Genomic DNA, 19,024 nt, shown 5'->3' with positions numbered 1-19,024 from the left:
TAACAACACAAACAGGACTAACAAACACAGACAAGACTAACAAACACAAAAGCAAAGCTGAAATAAAAGTTAGTTTTAATATAACTGGATTAAATAAAATGTTAGAAGTGAAAAGTAATGAATGGTCACTACTCCTCCGCACCAACACAAACTTGAAGGTTTAAAAAATAAATTTTATTACAAAAAAAGGCTAGGCATCGTGGAAGAGACCACTCTGACGCGTTTCATCCCGACATGGGACTTTATCAAAGAGTACAATCTCCTGATAGCAGACACATATATATAGGAGTAACCAGAGTTTGATTGGATGGCTTGAAATCAGACTCAGCAGATATAGATGATCACATTGAGATGGAAAGATATGCAATTAGTGTCAAGATAACCGAATGGTCTGTAAAGAAAAGACCAAACATATATATACATAATTATATGCAACCAACAAATTAAAAACAAATTAAAAACAACAAACAAGATGTCAAGCGTAATATCCAAATAAATAAACAATAAATCATGGATGTAAGCATAGAATGAAATGAAAACAAATATAGAACAATATAAGCATAAATAAATACTATATAGTACATGAAACTTCAAATTCAAATGGATGTTCAATTTAATGTAGAAAACTGAACAAAGTATCAATATATACACATCATGATAATACACAATTCAGCACTCTCCGTTCCCTCAATCATACAGGAAATGTTTTAACTCCCAATCGGAATTGATTCCAAGGGGATGGAGAGTGCCGAGAATAAATATCCAGTACATTTCTTTTTTATTTAATGTATTCTCCCTATTACCACCCTTGGGGTGACGGGGTATATGTTCAATGGCAGAGAAGGAGAAGTTCCCAATTCCTCCTCTAGGGCATTGGGTGAAGTGTCTGGATACAGGGTGGATAAGATCTTTCTTTTTAATTAAACGTGCGTGTTCAGCTATGCGTAGTTTTAAAGATCTAATTGTGCGGCCTACATACAGTATCTCTGACCACATGCACCTGTCACTAGTTTTAAATACCTGGGCTTATGGTTTGACTCCCACTTAACATTCGGGATGCACATTGATACCCTGACAACCAAGACCTATGCCAAACTAGGGGTACTTTACAGGAACAAATCCTCCCTAAGTCTCCTGGTCAGAAAGCGTATTGCACAGCAGATGCTAATGCCAATTATTGACTATGGAGACATAGTATTGTATATGGCTCGGCTCCTCAAACCCACCTTAGCAAACTTGACACCCTCTACAATTCAATTTGTCGTTTTGTTCTCCAATGCAACTACAACACACATCACTGCGAAATGCTCAAAGAACTAGATTGGTCATCACTAGAGTCTAGGCGCAAAGTTCACCTTTCCTGTCTCACTCTCAAATACTTTCTGGGCAAGCTACCCAGCTACCTGAACAAGCTCCTCACCCCTACCACATGCAGCACCTATCACCTGAGATCAGACTCCAAAAGACTATTCATGGTCCCAAGGCTCAACAAAGTATCCGGACATTCCTCCTTCTCCTTCCGTGCACCCCAAAACTGGAACAACCTACCAGAGACTCTCATATCCACCACCAGCTTAAGTTCTTTCAAATCTAAGGCTGTCTCACACTTTAATCTGGTCTGTAACTGTTTCATACGCCCGTAATATGTATTTTCTTTAACTGTGCATGCAATGTCTTGTATATAATGTATACCTTGTTCATTTATGTAACTGTACTTGTAACCATGTATTATTTGTTTTACTCTGTGCCCAGGACATACTTGAAAACGAGCGGTAACTCTCAATGTATTACTTCCTGGTAAAATATTTTATAAATAAATAACTAAATGCACATATAAGAACATACACAACATAGCTTGTGTTGCAGTTCAAAAAATCTTTGATGTAGTACTTTTTAACACCATCTGCATAAGTAATAAATTTAGCAGGTAATGCGTATTGACACATAGAACAATTGGCACAACTGAAAAAACCTTTCGGAATCGTTGTAATGGTTGGACGACCTGGCTTAGAGTCAAAAAGACTTGGCGAAAGATGAGCGGCCAAAGTTTTTGCTTTGCGAAAAGTAAATCTAGGTCCATTCTTTAATGAAGTACCAATATCTTCATCTAATAACAGTGTATGCCAGTGTTTGGATATAATGTTTGAAATTTGTGATGATTGTGAGCTATAAGTAGTTATGAAAAATGGGCTCTGTGAAGCATTATTTGATGTCAGCTTCCTTTTATTGGACCTGGATCCAGTCTTATGAAAAAGAACATCTCTGTCGATAGAATCAGCTTTATCAAAAGCTGCCTTAACATCCTTTGTAGAATAGCCCCTGGCTATAAACCTGTCAAACATTTCTTTAGATCTTAACAGGAAAATGTCATTATTAGAACAAAGTCTCTTCAATCTCATGAATTGAGATCCAGGAATATTCCTAATCAATGAACGGGGATGACAGCTCCGTGCATTGAGAAGCATATTCCTGGAATTCTCTTTACGATAAATATCAGTCTGGATATTCATATCACTGTCAATGTACAGGGTCAGATCTAAATAGTTTATAAAATTAATATTGTGCTCAAAAGTGAATTTAATGTTATAATCATTAGTGTTAAGATATTGAACAAAGGATAATAAAGAGTGCTCATCCCCCTTCCAAATCAAAATCAGATCGTCAATATATCTCTTAAAAAAGACGATATACTGACGAAAAGGATTATTAATGTGATAAATGAAACGTGACTCCCAAAAACCCATAAAGAAATTGGCAAATGACGGTGCAAAATTTGTGCCCATAGCGGTACCCAATTTTTGTAAATAAAACCGTGAATCGAATAGAAAATAATTGTGCATAAATGCACAAAATAAGTGCATAAAAATAATATAGATTCTTGTATAAATGTGCAATGTGAAATAGATAAAGTGGATAAATCTAAAAATTGTCGTATAGCTTTAAGACCGTGATTGTGCTCAATAATGGAATACAGGGAGGTCACATCTAATGTGACCCACCTGTATTCTTTTTGCCATTTTAGATCCTGTAGATTGAGAATGAGATCTGCTGTATCGCTAATGTAAGATGGAAGTTGAAGCACCAGGGGCTGCAGAAATTTGTCCACATACCGCGATAACCCATCTCCCAAAGATCCAATACTCGCCACTATTGGTCGTCCCGGAGAATCAAGTAGCGACTTATGGATCTTTGGGAGATGGTGGAATACCGGAATCACGGGATGCGGACAATTGAGAAATTCACATTCTTTGAGACTAATAACATTGAGAATTCTACCTAAGGACAACAATTCAGTCAACTCAGAAAAATACAAAGGTGTAGGATCCTCTTTAAGGACCTGATAGTACATGGGGTTTTGTAACTGTCTAAGTGCCTCTTTTTTATATTGATCCGAAGACAGTACCACCAGAGCACCCCCCTTATCCGCTTTCTTGACCACAATATTACAATTTTTCTTAATTTGTTCAATTTGTTGTACCTCGGTGTAGGTCAGATTCCCGGATTTGATATTAGAAAATGAGAAGCCCTGATAAAGTAACTTGAGATCTCGTTCAACTAAACCTTCAAAAGTGGTGATAGAAGGACCCCTATTGTAATTAGGACAGAACATAGATTTTTTCCGACAGCCAGAATCTATAGAGCCAAAAAATGTTTGAGTATGTGTGGTAGCAGACTCCCCTTGAGACTCTAGTAAAGCATCTAAATCAGAAATTACACAGTTTTCTTGAAAATTAAACAGACTCTCATTAGATAAAGAATCAGGCTGCACAGGTTCAACAGGATCTATATTTGTTTCAGTTCCTAACAACCGCTTTTTTGAAGCAAATAATTTCTTTAGAGAGAGTTTACGTGTAAATTTTTGAAGATCTATTACAGTTTGGAATAACTGGAAATTCTGTGAGGGTGCAAAACCTAATCCCTTATTCAAAAGAGTCAATTGTTCCAAGGAAAGATCTACACCTGATAAATTAATTACATTATCAGGAAGATTCATTCGTATTTCTTCCTCTTGGATCTCCCTCGGCTTTCGTCGTTTCCTTTTAGACCTTCGCGTTCTCCCCGGCCTTTGGGATTTGACTGTAAGAAAGCCGAGGAAGGTTGACCTGATGATTTAGAAACCCTTGGTTGAAATGTAGAGGTAGAAGCTCTATCCTCATAGTTAGTAGCTCCCCTATCATCTCGTGAATGCCCAGTAAATCTATCAAAGGACACAGATTGAGATCTAGGGGCCTATGCAGAGAGAAGCGCTGAAATAAATTGGCGATGTAGAAAACCTTCTCATTTTATTGCGTGAATTTCTCTCTGTATTCAGAAAGCTCCGATAAGCGGCATTTATGACAAGAATTAATATGGCGAGTTTTAAACGGCGTGATTCTCGCTGTGGAGAAGTGTTTGAGAAAAGGCGCTTTTTTTATTTTCAAATCTCCTCAGCTCTTTTTGGCGCGCTACTCACGCGCGAGCACTTCTGTCACACTGTAATGAGCCGTTGGATACATTTACACGGTCATTAGCTACCAGTGTGTCAGTGTAATAGGATCAAAGTTGCTGTCGTGCGCAGTGAAAGTATTGCTGTATTATTGTATGCTGTTGTGTATTCAAGTATCAGTTTGTGTGTTTTTCTTATTTGTAACAGTGTGTCGTTCTAACTTTGGTACAAGTGTTGCGCTGCCATTTACGTTTTCATTTACATTGTCATTGTGGGTGGCGGAGGAACTGGAAAAATGGCATTGAGTGGGGTTTATGGGCGTACTAGCTGTGCTGCTATGAGTGGATTGGCGAGTGGTTCTGCTGTAGCGAGGTTAGGTGTGAGTGGTGTCTTGCGTGTTCATACAGGTGCATCTGTAGCTGCTGTGGAAAGTGGTGTTAGTGGTGTTGGAGGGGTGAGTGCTGGTTCTGGTGATAGTGTCATAGGTGTGAGTGGAGGTGTTATGGGGAGTCGTACTGTTAGGGTTAGTCGTGGTGGCAGGGGGAGTCGGGGTGCTAGGGGGAGTATGTGTGTTAGGGGGAGTCGGGGTGCTAGGGGGAGTATGGGTGTTAGAGGGAGTCAGGGTGCTAGGGGGAGTTTGGGTGTTAGGGGGAGTCAGGGTGCTAGGGGGAGTATGGGTGTTAGGGGGAGTCGGGGTGCTAGGGGGAGTATGGGTGTTAGGGGGAGTCGGGGTGGGAGTGGGAGTCGCGGTGCAAGTTCTAGGAGGGGTGGCAGGGACATTGTTGGAGGCTGTGTGAGTGCCGGTGGAATGCTGAGTGGTGATGCTATGGAGATTGGGGATGCGGGTGTGAGTGGCGTTGTGAGTGTCAGTGTTGGTGGAAGAATGGAAACTGAGTGTGGTGAAAGTTGTATTGTAGATGAGTCATTGCCATGTGCACAGGCATACAGCAGTGAACCAGAAACTGATGAACTTGAACTGGAGTATGATACATCAACTGTAAAAAAACGCAACTTATCGACTCTTCTTGATCAATCAACTTTGAGATGCTTCGGGTTGTTCACTTTTAAATGTATATGTTAATTAAGTTTACTGTCTATAAACAACCATGTGATGTGAATGTACCCCTGTCAGAAAACAATAAAAATGTTTGAAATAAAAAAAAAAAAACGCAACTTAAAATTTAATGACGAGGAGAACAGGGTTCTCGTCACAGGAATACTGGAACATTATGATCGTCTATATGGTCACCTCGTAGGTAATAAAATTATTTTAATGTAATGCAAGTGTATATGTCTTCAAGTTTACATTAATATAGTCTAGTCACCGAAATAGCAGACACATTTACATGTTGTGTTAACGGAAAGTTTCCTCTTTTAACCAATTAAAGTACCTTCATTATTTCCAGTGTTAACTTACAAATACAATACAGGATCCTCAAAACCAGTGTGTTATGTTTCAATTATTGTTATACAGGTTGTCTACGTAATCAGGGCACATTTATATTTCCAATATATACAGTGTAATTGTTGATGTGCGACAAATTAACTGTTGCCTTGAAAGTTAAGAGTTTTTACATTTGTGTAATTGTACAGTAATAAATTGATAATGTTACTCATGTTAATTTATTTACAGCAAAAACTTCTGCTGCTGTCAAACAGCAAATCTGGCAACAGATTCGTGATGCGGTTTCTGGGTGTGGAAATCAGATACGATCCCACAACAATTGCCGCAAAAGATTTGTGGATATCAAAAAAAAATTAAAGAAAAAACTTCAAGATATCCACAATCATGCCTGCGGAACAGGAGGGGGGCCCCCAGCTAACCATTTGAAACTTACTTTATTGGAGGAGCAGTTGAGTGTCAAAATTCCTGCAGTGCAGGTTTCTGGATTGGATGGGGACTTCGATATAGGAGTATATGACCATGTTTTCAATGAAGGTTATAATGAGGCATTACTACATAAATTTTATTACATATCAAGAATGTAGTTGTAATGTGACAGGCTGATGTTTGGACATTGAAATGAACATCCAAAGTGGCGTAAATGAATACATTACCCAAAGTACAATAATTGGAAGAACATGTGCAATGTGTCACTTTCAATGTCTGGTGTTAATAAAAAAAACAAAAAAACATTCTGTCCTTTTATATAGAAATACATATAAACATATATATGTAGACATAAATGTTGTTATCAACAAATATATATATTGTTATCAGTGAAATAACATATACGCCATCATAAGTATCAAAGCAAAGGTCTGTATCTATGCTTATATGGCTATATATATATGTGTGTATTTTGATGTGTTAATTTATATTCAAATATGTGACTTTATATACATGTTACAGCATCTTCAGGTGTGCACATTGTCGAGTGTACCAACATTGACTTATGAGGAGGAATCAGAAAAATAGATAAAATTAGCATAGCAGTACATACTAAGCTAAACACATAATAACATTTACATCAATCATTAAAAACAATTTACCAATGGATTGCGAATCTAAAACTGAAATGGAGGCAATATATACAGGCAGGGAACAATATATAATCATGTTATTATTTCAATTGACCATATAATATTGATATTCGTGAAATCAATTTGGCAATTTTATAATACATTGGTACCTGTGCATTGTGTAGAGAAACATGTATTTCTCTTTTATGCAAGTATAACACAATGCACTGTATGGGGAGACTTATATTGTCCCCATATGTCTTTAAATCCTTACTTGACTAATTTTATCAGGTGAACGGACAAAGACAGGTATCGGATGCAAGCTGATCATTTAAAACATATAGGAATCATAATGGATACTTAGGTCCATTCGAATAGTAGTGTATGCAATAGATATTAATTCAAGTCATTGCATTTAAGCTTGTAGATCTAGGTGGACACAAATACTAGTTTTAGTTGGCATAGAGCAAGTCAACAGAGATGTTATTCACCATATGAGTCTAAATAATGGAACAGATGTTTATTTGTTTATATATTTAATTCAGGAAGTGTTTGAGCTCCCAGTCTTGGTTCATGCCCTTGGGTGCCAATGTCCCAAGAGCATAAATCTAGAACATCTCCCTATGGTTCAATTATGCCTCCCTGTGCCCTCCCCTGGGGTGTATAGAGATGTTTTCTATTGCGATATACGTGAATGTTTTAATAGATCCTAAGGGACATGTGTTGAAGTGGCGCGCTACAGGAAAACGATAATCACAGTTCCTAATACTACGAATATGCTCAGTGATTCTGATTTTAAGTGCTCTAATGGTCCTGCCTATGTAGCCACTCTCACATGCACATTTCAATAGGTAAATTACAAAATTCGTATTGCACGTCATAAATGACTCGATGCGGTATACATGACCAGTGTGAATATCTTTTATAGATTTTATTGGGTCAGCATATCTGCAGAGATTGCATTGCCCACATTTAAAGAATCCCTTGGGTAGATGTTTAATGCTTTTCTTCTTAGAGCCATACAAGCTGGGAGAAACATGATTACCAATGGTCTTTGCTTTTTTAAAAACCATTCTAGGGTTAGACATGGTGTATAAATCAAGATCTGTGTCTAATTTTAGAATTCCCCAATGCTTTTGTAGGATGAATCTGATCTGCTCCGCTTGTTTGGAGAATGTGGTTATGAAGAGTGGACACTGGTTTGTTTCATTGTTGTGAATTGTTTTTTTGGGGTTTCTCTTTCTAAGGAGGTACTCCCGATCTGTTTTTAAGGCATGATTAAATGCAATTTTCAGGTCTCTCTCTCCATAGCCACGATCTCTGAACCTGTTCTTAAGTTCTTCAGCTTGTGCCATAAAGGATTCTTGTGTGGAGCATAACCTCCTTAATCTCAGGAAAAGTCCTTTGGGTATGCCCTTGATGAGTGATCTTGGGTGGGCACTGTTTGATCTGAGCAGGGAGTTTTTGGAGTTTATTTTCCTGTAAATGTTGGTCTGTATTTGTTGACCAACATCTATGTACAAGTGTACTGTAAGTCTTAATAATCAATCTGTGAATCATTGTATAAATGTGTGAACTTCAAATTGTACATATTCGCCTCAAGATATTCAAAGAAAGCGTGTAATGTGTCAGTATCCCCATTCCAGATAAATAATAAATCGTCAATAAAGCGACGATAGAAAATAATGTGTTCTCTAACGGGGTTAGTGTCACCAAAGATGTGAGTGGTCTCCCAAAATCCCATGAAAAGGTTTGCATATGAAGGTGCAAATGACGTGCCCATGGCTGTGCCTTGTGACTGTAAATAAAATTGTGTGTCAAACATAAAGTAATTGTGCTGTAACAAAAACATAACTGAATCCAATAAAAATGTGCTTTGTGCCGAATTTAAGTTGGAGTGATTAAGAAAGTGACTGATGGCTCTCGTGCCCAAAGTGTGATCAATTATCGTGTATAAGGAGGTTACATTGAGCGTAACCCAAGTGTAACCATTAAGCCATTTCATTCTTTGAATATCTTGAAGCAAATCCGCAGAGTCCCTGAGAAAAGCAGGTAATGTTTTAACCAAAGTTTGTAAGAAATGATCAACGTACCTAGATAGACCATCTCCCAAAGATCCGATGCTAGATATAATTGGTCTACCAGGAGGGCAGACTAAAGTTTTGTGGATCTTTGGGAGATGGTGAAAAATAGGCACGATGGGAAATGGATTATACAAATAAGATGATTCACGATTGTTGAGTACTCCCAACTCCCTGCCCAGATCAAACAGATCTCGAATCTCCGCTAGATATGACTGAGTAGGGTCTCTATCTAGCTTGCAATATGCCTGTGTGTTGGAAAGCTGTCTCAAGGCTTCTGTTCGGTAAGCGTCTGTATGCATAATCACCACTGCTCCCCCTTTATCCGCGTTCTTGATAATGATATCAGACCTCTTTTTTAATGAGCTCAAGTTTAACCTGTCTTCTTTGGACAGATTGTCAAATGAGGGAGTAGTGAAGGTATAGCCTTTGGCAAGAGTTTGTAAATCCTTCTCCACTAGTCTCTCATAGGTCTGTAAATGTGGGCCCTTGGAGAAGGATGGACAAAAAATAGACTTACTCCTAAAATTTGTATGTTTGGTACCGCTCAAAAATGAGAACTGTTCCTCATTATCCATGGAGTCTGACATCATGTCTTCCATATCGAGATCTAACATGTCCTGAGCACACCATATTCTCTAAAAGACAATCTATCGTCCTGAATCTCGTCAATCACCTGACAGGGGTCTAAGGAACCCTTGTCCTCCAATGGAGGAGGTTCAGCTACAGATATATCTTTAGATGCAAAACATTTTTTCAATTACAGTTTTCGGACATATTTCTGTAAGTCAATGACCGTGTTAAACAGATTAAAATCATTCATAGGAGCAAAATTAAGGCCCTTGTTCAACACAGCCATTTCGCCATCTGGGATAATGATCCCCGAAATATTAATGACATTTTGATTTTCCATCATGAGTCGATGTTTCTTTTCTTCTGTGCTCCGTCTTTTATTCGAGCGCCTTGTCCTTTTGATGAGTTTTTTGCCACCTTCTGGCTTCTAAGGTCGTATGAGGTAGACGCTTCACTACTGCACCGACACACTTTATTCGAGCAAATACCCAGTATGTACCTGGCAGATACCTGGAATGCGCCGCTCCTCACCTCTGACAAGCCCCGTTGCATTTGCCTTCCCAGCCTGGGTTCATGCCTGGCTGATGGGCGGCTGATCTGTTAAATGATAATGATTAGGATTTAATAGGCTGCAATGCTTCGCGTGTCTACCAGATGGCATAAATTCATGAATTGTAATGCAGTATATATATATATGTAGTGTGCAGTATTGCAGCCAGCGGGAATAAAATGCTTCAATCCCTGCCTGGAAAATAACTCAATGCACTCGGGCAGAAAACAGTCACAAACCTCAATACACCCGGGTATACCCGAATTCGTGGGACTAGCCGAGCTCGAATAAAGTGTGTCGCCAGTGTATGTTGTTTCATATTCCGGGTTTCATAATCCGTATTGTCACAGTATCTATCTTTGTCTTCATCGGTGGAAAAAGACACAGTATGTTGGCGGCTTTCCCCATCAGAAATGTCCGATATACTGGATGTTTCTGGAGATTTTTTCAAAATGGATTTCTTAGGTGTCGACCTCCTGGATCTGTCTTTTTTGTTCTGGATTCCCTTCTGTCCAAATTCCTGGCGAGCAAAATTTCTCGATGGCGGCGGTCTTTGCCAGACATACACCTGGTGACGTTCGTAGTCAATACGATCTCTTTCAAATTTTTGCTCCCCTTCCCCCCCCCCCTTCTCCCCTCCGATCCCGCCTTCCCGTTAATCCACATATAAACCTAATTATATACCCTGACAGGAGGTTCATTGTTATTGTTAGGGAATACAACCAAGCAGCGTTGCTATGTGTGTCAGCGGAGGGGTCTGTGTGCTGGTGAGAGAAGCGCGTCACTCCCCTCCCCTCGATACACACCCACGGCATCAAGCTGTCCCATTCGCTGAGAGCTGCGACCACTGAGGTTGTACATCGGCGATTTTCACGCCAAAATCACGTAGCGTGATGACGTAGGTGGGCGGGGAGTGCTCTATAAGACTGTGAGGACGAATGACGCGGATCAGCTCTTTGATAAAGGACAATCCCTGTCCGAAACGCGTCAGAGTGTGTGTCCCCGTTACCATGTAATATCAATAAATATTTTTAACCCACACCTTGCTGGTCCCCTTCTCCTACTTGGCTGTGCACCGCTGCAATCCTAGGATTTCTCTTCTACATCAACCTTGAGCGGGCTGCACGTACTACAGGAAGCTGCCACTTGTGAGTATTGCCTTTCTCCTTCACATGGGGATTTGATGACCAGGAATAGTGTTGCAGCAAAGATGTCCTGCTCGGCGGAGTGATATATATTGATGGTATGTTAACCCTTTATTTACTCCAACACGTGGACAATTATACCATATAGTGTCATTGCACTTCACAACACTGGGTCCAATGCTCTATCTCTTGGCTTTATGTGCTTCCTCTATACCATGATATGTGGATATAAACTATTCAAGTGATATCGAGTCTGAATTGGATTGAGCACTGTTAATGGGACTTGTGCCCCAAACCACCTACTATAAATATAAACATATGTTCATTTATATATATATTGTTATATATATGTCCATATATATTTTTTAGTACTGTTGTATGTTTTAAACCATAGTATCACACAATGGCTTCTTATGAAATTGCAGATACTATGCTCCTTTTACCTAACTTGACTGTGTGTGTATTCCACTAAGAATAACGCAAAATGTGTTATACCTTTGTGCTTAATTTTCATACTTTGTCAAATGCCCACTTGATAAGACAACATATCAACACCCTTTCCCTCCACAGTGTGTACAGCCACGGTGGTTAACAATGACAATCCTGATATCCTTTTGGAATTGGAACAAGAAACGTAATACCCTGCATCACCCATCAATGTTGCATTACATGACGGTGAGTAAATACATGTCCCATAACAAAATACAGTACCACTAGTATTATTCGTATTGTACAGTATAGATTCATTGATTATGTGTGACACGTTAGTACTTATTAAAGATAAAAGTGAAGTTGCATCACATTAAACTTTAAAGTGCAATTAGACATTGTTTCCTGTTTCCCCTTATATGTCAGTGAGGAATTTTTGTCCTTATGCTTACAGTTAAGGACAGGCCTTCACCACGGATTTTGTGTTCACCACGGACAGGTTGTTTCATTATTATCCATTATTCTGCTCTGCTGCATGCAGCCATTGTGGAGTCACATACTGGAACAATTGCACCCTCATTTCATGATATACTAATGTAGCCATGTGTAAAATTGGTGTACATATCTCTTTCTCATGCTGGCAGTAAACCTGGTAAGTATGCAGGGTTGCCAGTAATGATCATGGAGGTTTGCCCTCAAACCCTGGTGAGGTGTCATATGTCCCAAAGGAAGTGACAACATGCTTGGTGTCCACCCTTAGTGACATCAGAGATGTGCCTGTTCCTGAGGTGATATAAGACACAGAACTGCCTAAAGTTGGTTCAGTTTCCTGTTGTTGTGCTGCCTCTGTTCAGTGAGAGGCACGTGAAGGTCTGCAACAGTTGCAGTAGTCTCATGCTAGCTGTGAGTCTGTGCAGCTCTGAGCAGAGAGACAGAGAAGCTGTTGAATCTCCCTAAGGGGAGAGGTGGAAAGCAACTCCATTAGGAGAAGGAGGAACTTTCCAGATGGAGTGCAGCAAAGGAATGAGCGGCTAAGCTGATAGCTGTGAGGGGCAGCTGGCCCATACCACCATGCCAATAAAGATGACCTTGAATAAAGACACTTCACTGTGTGAGTCTGGAATTACTCAGCAGGGGAAGGCATCACCAAGAAGGAGTTCCTCATCAGAACCATCCCCATACGGACGCAGGGATCCTGATGAGGTGGAGGCGCTGCACTGGATATAGGTAGGACTCATGCACACTACCTCAGCTGCCTGTCTGGGTTGGCAATCCCCACACAACATCATGCGGGAGACTCAGGAGTCCTGTTGCCAACAGGTGCACCACCAGACACTACACTGTAATGGGGACTGGTTAGACCACAGGGGGCAATGTGAGATTGGGTGGGTCAGGCTAGGCCAGAAAATCCGTTACACTTATGTCATCCTTGTGTTCACTTTATTGACTGAAAATACTGCATTTGTGCAGAGTACCTTGACGACATAAATTCCTATACTAACAATGTGTTTTTATGTCTAATTCTCTTTACGTTCATTTTAAATATCAAGTGGGCTAAACTGTAACTAATGCCATACCATATGAAGTGATTACAAACATGATGTGCTCCTGTAAATGTTCACATAACATTTCAGTTACTAATTTGTGTTTAATTTCTACAGATGTACAGAATACTAGCATACTTGATGGACACATAGATTGTCCAGGACCATCTAACATTGAGCCACGACATGTTGCACCTGCAGTACCTGCAACAGATCTTCGTCCAACACTACACCAACAACAGTTGGCATCTATGGACAGAGCTGAACAAAGGCTTATGGCAAGCCAGGGACAACGCCATGACCAACGTATGGGGGTTCAAGAGAGGATTCTCAATGAACTGGTGAAAATGAATAAAAACTTTGAAACTAATGTGAAACAAATGGACATACACAACAATTTCATGTCCCAAATGATGCTCATGATGAGCTGTCAGAATGACCTGCGTCGCTCTCAATTGGAAGCAACATTGCTACCAGCAACATATGTTGGCACATTTGAAGATCCACACGTATAAAACCTTGAAACAGAAGTGCAAACAGGTCACAGTGATGAACTTACTTCCGCAGCACAAACGACAATTTATACAACATCAGCAATACATGATTGCACGGGTGCAGTAAAAGAACAAGGAATCATAATGCAGACAGAAGACTTTAATAGTGAAACACACATCGATGTGGCTGGGCCTTCCCAGTTGCATTCTGCAGTTGGCCAAGATGATGGTCGGCACACACGCCAGGAAATGGTGAACACAGTTGATCTACAGCTTACAAATCCTTCTCCCCTGCATCCGACAGCTGTGAAAGCAAAAATAAAGAGACATAAGAGAAGGAAAGTGTTCACTGGTAGAAAGTATGTAAAATGTATGTCCAATGTGACAAATAATTCAGATGCTGCATCAAACAATAATTCAAGTGGAGACATTCTGGATGATGCAGGAGCAGTCCCTGAAGAACAAATGTTATGTATTCCTAGTGAGCCCATGGCCATAAAGCAGGGGACAAGTGAACAAATTGTTCGTGTTACCACCAGGTCTCAACATAGTCAGTCACAGCAATAATAAAAAAGTTGCATGTTCAATATGGTCGTGGTCTTATTTTTTTTTCATATCATTACTGGTTACGGGTCATGCTGCAAGTCAATCTGTCATTTTCATGTGAATTAACATGATAATTAACCTTCCACCATTCCATGCAAGTGCCAGGCACTACATGTCGTAATCGTTCAGTATTTCTGAACTATTCAATCATTCACAGTTACTGCAGGGTAAAAAAATTAAACCCTGCACAAGTATACTACTGTTTGTGTGCAGGCTTCGTGTGCCAAATGTAACCTATCTCCAGACTCTTGTACTTATGAATATATTTCTGTGTCAGTATTCCAGACACCCAAATATATTGTTCTCCGTTTCATAACGGATACCAGCAGTAACTTGTGTGATTGCGTCAAAGGAGTCGTGCTTTCAACGACAACAGCTATATAACATGTCCTGTTACATTAATTACTATAATTAAACACCTTTGCTTTACAACTGTACACTGTCATAAAATACAACTGGGAAATTATATGTAATTGAATGACTGCACAACTGCTGGCGTCAGTGTACGCAAACAGGAGAGGTTTTCACAATTGAACAACTTCTGCAAACATTAGTCAAGTAGTGGGTAAATATCACATACTAAGTTATTCCATGTTCAAACAAGTAAACATCATATACGTTCAACATATATAAATGAAAAATAAACAGGAAAGCGCTTGTTCATTTTTTTGATATTGGGTGTCCTGGGTACAATAAATGGAAGTGAACCTGTTATGTTATAGCAAAGCATGATTGGTAAATTATTACTGAACTTCCTGTCATGTACTTACATGACACATGTTACACATCATGTATGCCCTTATAAGTTTGGTAATTGCATGTAAACTTCCCTTTTACACAAACTTTTTATCAGCCACTATTTATTCACTTTTAACATTAATGATCATTTCATGTTGCGCGGGTATAACAATGCAACAACAGATTTTAATTGGAACACTGATATGTACCTGTATGGTAATTTAAAAGATTATTTCGCACACATTTTAAGGCTACCATCTGGTGTAGGGAGTACTGTTGAATTACATGCAATTTTTTGTATTGCGACCTTGAGCACAGAGCCTAGATACAAAGTAAAGTAACCGAAATTCATGGGCATTGCTTCTTAAAATTAGACGGTTACTGATGTGTCTGCAAAGAACATGGAGCAACCATCGCTGCCACTTCGACGTGCAAAGGACACCTATCAAACAATGATTAGATGTGCCATATTATCGCAGCCAGACAGAAAAGCCACCATTCGTGAAATATATGCATTTGTCAGTGCTAATTATACTTACTTGCATACAGACAGAAAATCTACAACATGGCAGAATGGTTTACAGCGAAACTTAACCATTTCTACAGAATTTGTACGAACAGATGCCAGACCGGGTGAGAAATATGGGTGCTGGAAAATCAGAGCAACTTATGAGGTTGGGCCGCAAACGATGTCACCTATTTTACATTCCTCTTTCTACAATGTCTCGGTAGCTTGTGACAGGTTGTAATTTACACCAAAACTATATATAAATATATATATACCTGGGTTTGAACTGGGACGAGACTTAGATATGATAAAATGTAATTTATTCCTTGATAAAGGTGAACACAACAGATATGTACAAATAACAGGCAAAATATAGACACTTACTTAAAGATTAGGACAGAAGGCCATCAGGATACAGACTGGGCCACTTCTCCCATATATTTCAGTTGACATCACAGCAAGACAGGCAGGTCATACAGCAATACCTGCATCATCCCAAGACCTTGCATAAAGACACAGGCCTGATGACATGCAGACATGAAGATCATGAAGAACATTTGCATGAAGAACATGAAGAACAATGGGTAAAGGGTGGCTTTGACTTATATACTATGTCAAACTCATCTCTTTAACCCTAGGTGCCGCGACGGCTAGCAAAAGTCCCTTTGAAGCTTTTGAAGCTCAGTTTGGACTTCCAGTGTCCAGTGTGAAAGGTCACACTTTTCTGATTAGTTCCTTTTGTCCGTTGGGCCAAGCATAAGCAATTAGCCTTTGATGACCAGATGATGTCAATTCTAGCTTTTCCTGCTCATCACAACAGGGGTGCTGCAGTTTCTCAGAACTCAACCAAAATTTCATATTTACTGCAAATCACTCCCTAACTTGAGTTCAGTAATACATACAGGCAGGTGCGATATATTAATACATTCCGTCACACCTGACGCTCGCAGAGAGACCAAACATTACGGTGTAATATGAAAATTAATAGAGATATTAATATCTGGCATTTTGCAGCAGTTACATATACAGTGTTTATACTCAAAAGGAAGGGCTAACTCCCACTAATACACATATGTAATTCTTAGCTTGGTCAGCCAAGGACATCTCATAATATTCTTATATTTAATAAGGTTACTCATTTTGATTTCCTGCTTGGGTACCTTTTGCTGGAAGGTGTGAAGAACAAGCACTTCCATTCCTGGGTCTCGCATAGCAATTAGGTCATTACCTTTTGATCACTAGGTGTCACACCTAGCCCAAACTTCTCTGTTGATATACACTTCCAGTGAGGAAGCTCGCATATCAAACGTGAATAGACTCATGAGTCAAACTATTTGGTCCTGGTACGCATTACAAAGGCAGGCAGAGGTTATTAGTATTTGGCCTGTACATTGTAAGACTGCCCCAGAGAGGCACAAATATCAAAATTATATGTCCCCCTTATGACAAAGTTATATGTTTCATATGTGGGTAGTTGGGGGGTTTCCCCGGAGGCTGCACCCCCAGACTCAGGGGCTGGCTGCAAACAGGTATTAACATACTGTACACTAAAAAACCCTTCTGCTTTTCACATTCAACTTCAATTAAGCCCTTTGAAGTCCAGGTTTCCTGAAAAGACACAATACAGTGGAATTTCCTTAAACTGTAGCTTATTAACCCCTTATGATCCAGTGGGTGGGTTATGCAGACACTGACCCAGCAACAATACATTTTACACAGGGGAATAAGCATTTTCATGTTATAACAAGGGTTAAATCACATTTCTGGACCTCAGCCCAGTTAACCCCTTGTCTCCCTGGCGAGGTTAGAGGGGGGCCCTTGGGGAGTAACCCCGTTAATCCTGGGCCAAACCCTCACTATCGTCACATACTGTACAACATCACAGATTGCCAGAACCCTGCATCACTGTTTCACCAAAACTCCGTGCCACATGATTACCCCACACAGTCAAGAAGTTTCTTGGAACTGCTGACAAACACTGACGAACTTAGTGCAGAAAATGAGCTTGCGCTACTGCAAAGTGTGTCAGAAAATGTGACACAACATGCATACAACCAGCTACCGCAATACTGTACCGAAAACAAAGATTTGTCTCCCCAGCCGGTTGATATGTCACAGCAGCAGACGCTGCTCTCAACATATTCAGAATACATGTACGTGCAAAATGAGTGTGCCTGGATCAATGACTGTAATCAATAAGTTTGGTGAGTGAATACACTAATACATATGGAATGGAGTCTAGTTAAATGTATCACAGTTTAACAGTGTTGATATGAAGTGGCATATGTACATACAATGTGTACGCAGAAAATAAGTGGGAACATCTGAATTTTAATTAAAGTAGCAATGTAGTTTTATGTTCATTTAACTTTGTGCATAAGTAATGTTATGCTCACATACAGGAGGAAGGGAAGGTAGCATCGTAATTTTTGATAGAAACGATGAGTGCAAAAGTTACATACTATAACCTATCTGCAACTTTATATTTTTGTGTACTTACGTGCAATTATTGTGCCCTACTGGTGTCAGGTGTGTATTTATATATGCTACAATTTAGTGTACTTTTGTGCTGTTGACTGTGCAACAGTCATGGTTTCACCGGAAATTGCAGTGCAAATTAATGGGTTTTTCACTTAATAAATGGGAACACATTACATGAAACATAAATTATACAGCCATTGTCACTGTATGGTCTTGTAAGAAAGCATGTTGCGTGCTGTATTGTCATACATTCGCAGTACGTGTCTTTCTAGTATGCTGCTATGCACTACACACCTGTATGTGGGCCCTAACCTATGAACAAATCTATTAATTATGTTCCAGCCATCATCAAATTTTTTAAGTGTTTTCTCGCATAAAACTATACATCTTCGATGTCACTATGCTTACATAATTCTGTGTAATAAAATATGTACTGCTGCGGCAGAGTTTATTCGAGCATTTGCCCGTTCTCTGCCGCAGCAGTAGCCTGGCGCGCGCCCGAGAGTGACGGGCGCGCGCCGAAGCAGCGGAAGAGCGCCCTCCGATCGGGGCGCTCTCCCTACCGCTGCCGGGTCCGCCGGGTCCCCCAGAACCCCCTGCCGCTGTCCCGCGATCGCGGGACACCAGGGCTCCCTCGGGGAGCCCCTGGACGCGCGTGCAGGGGGCGCACGCTCCCGATGACGCGTGACCGCGCGGCACGCCGAGGGGCGGCCACTAGCAAGCCGGGAGATTTCCCGGCTTGCGGTACCGACCACACTCGGATAAAGTGTGTTGGTACTGTATTGCAGTACCTTAGTTTTCAATTATGATATTAATATATATATATATATATATATATATTTATTGTGTATTATAATGTTTATGTTATAGCAAACAATGACACGTAACCTTAAAAAATTACACACCGACCTTACTATAATATAATATAACATTCTGTCTTGTGTTTATAAATTTTATAAGTTCATGTAGTCCTATGTAATTTATTT

The 19,024-nt window shown here is 39.9% G+C and overlaps 1 long non-coding RNA gene across 1 annotated transcript; it reads right to left on the bottom strand.

Moving 5' to 3' along the window:
• Positions 1–13,850: 13,850 nt before the first annotated feature.
• On the bottom strand, positions 13,851–18,500 carry LOC142495768 (uncharacterized). The gene is made up of 2 exons (XR_012801810.1): positions 15,942–18,500; positions 13,851–14,009 (listed from the first exon to the last, which is right to left on the bottom strand). It is a non-coding gene; the product is annotated as an uncharacterized LOC142495768 (long non-coding RNA).
• Between the last annotated feature and the right edge of the window lie 524 nt (positions 18,501–19,024).

The sequence above is a fragment of the Ascaphus truei genome, chromosome 5 (genome assembly GCF_040206685.1).
Source record: "Ascaphus truei isolate aAscTru1 chromosome 5, aAscTru1.hap1, whole genome shotgun sequence".
Taxonomy (NCBI): domain Eukaryota; kingdom Metazoa; phylum Chordata; class Amphibia; order Anura; family Ascaphidae; genus Ascaphus; species Ascaphus truei.
The sequence above is the reverse complement of the archived record's forward strand: the minus strand, read 5'-3'. Positions and strand labels throughout refer to the sequence as shown.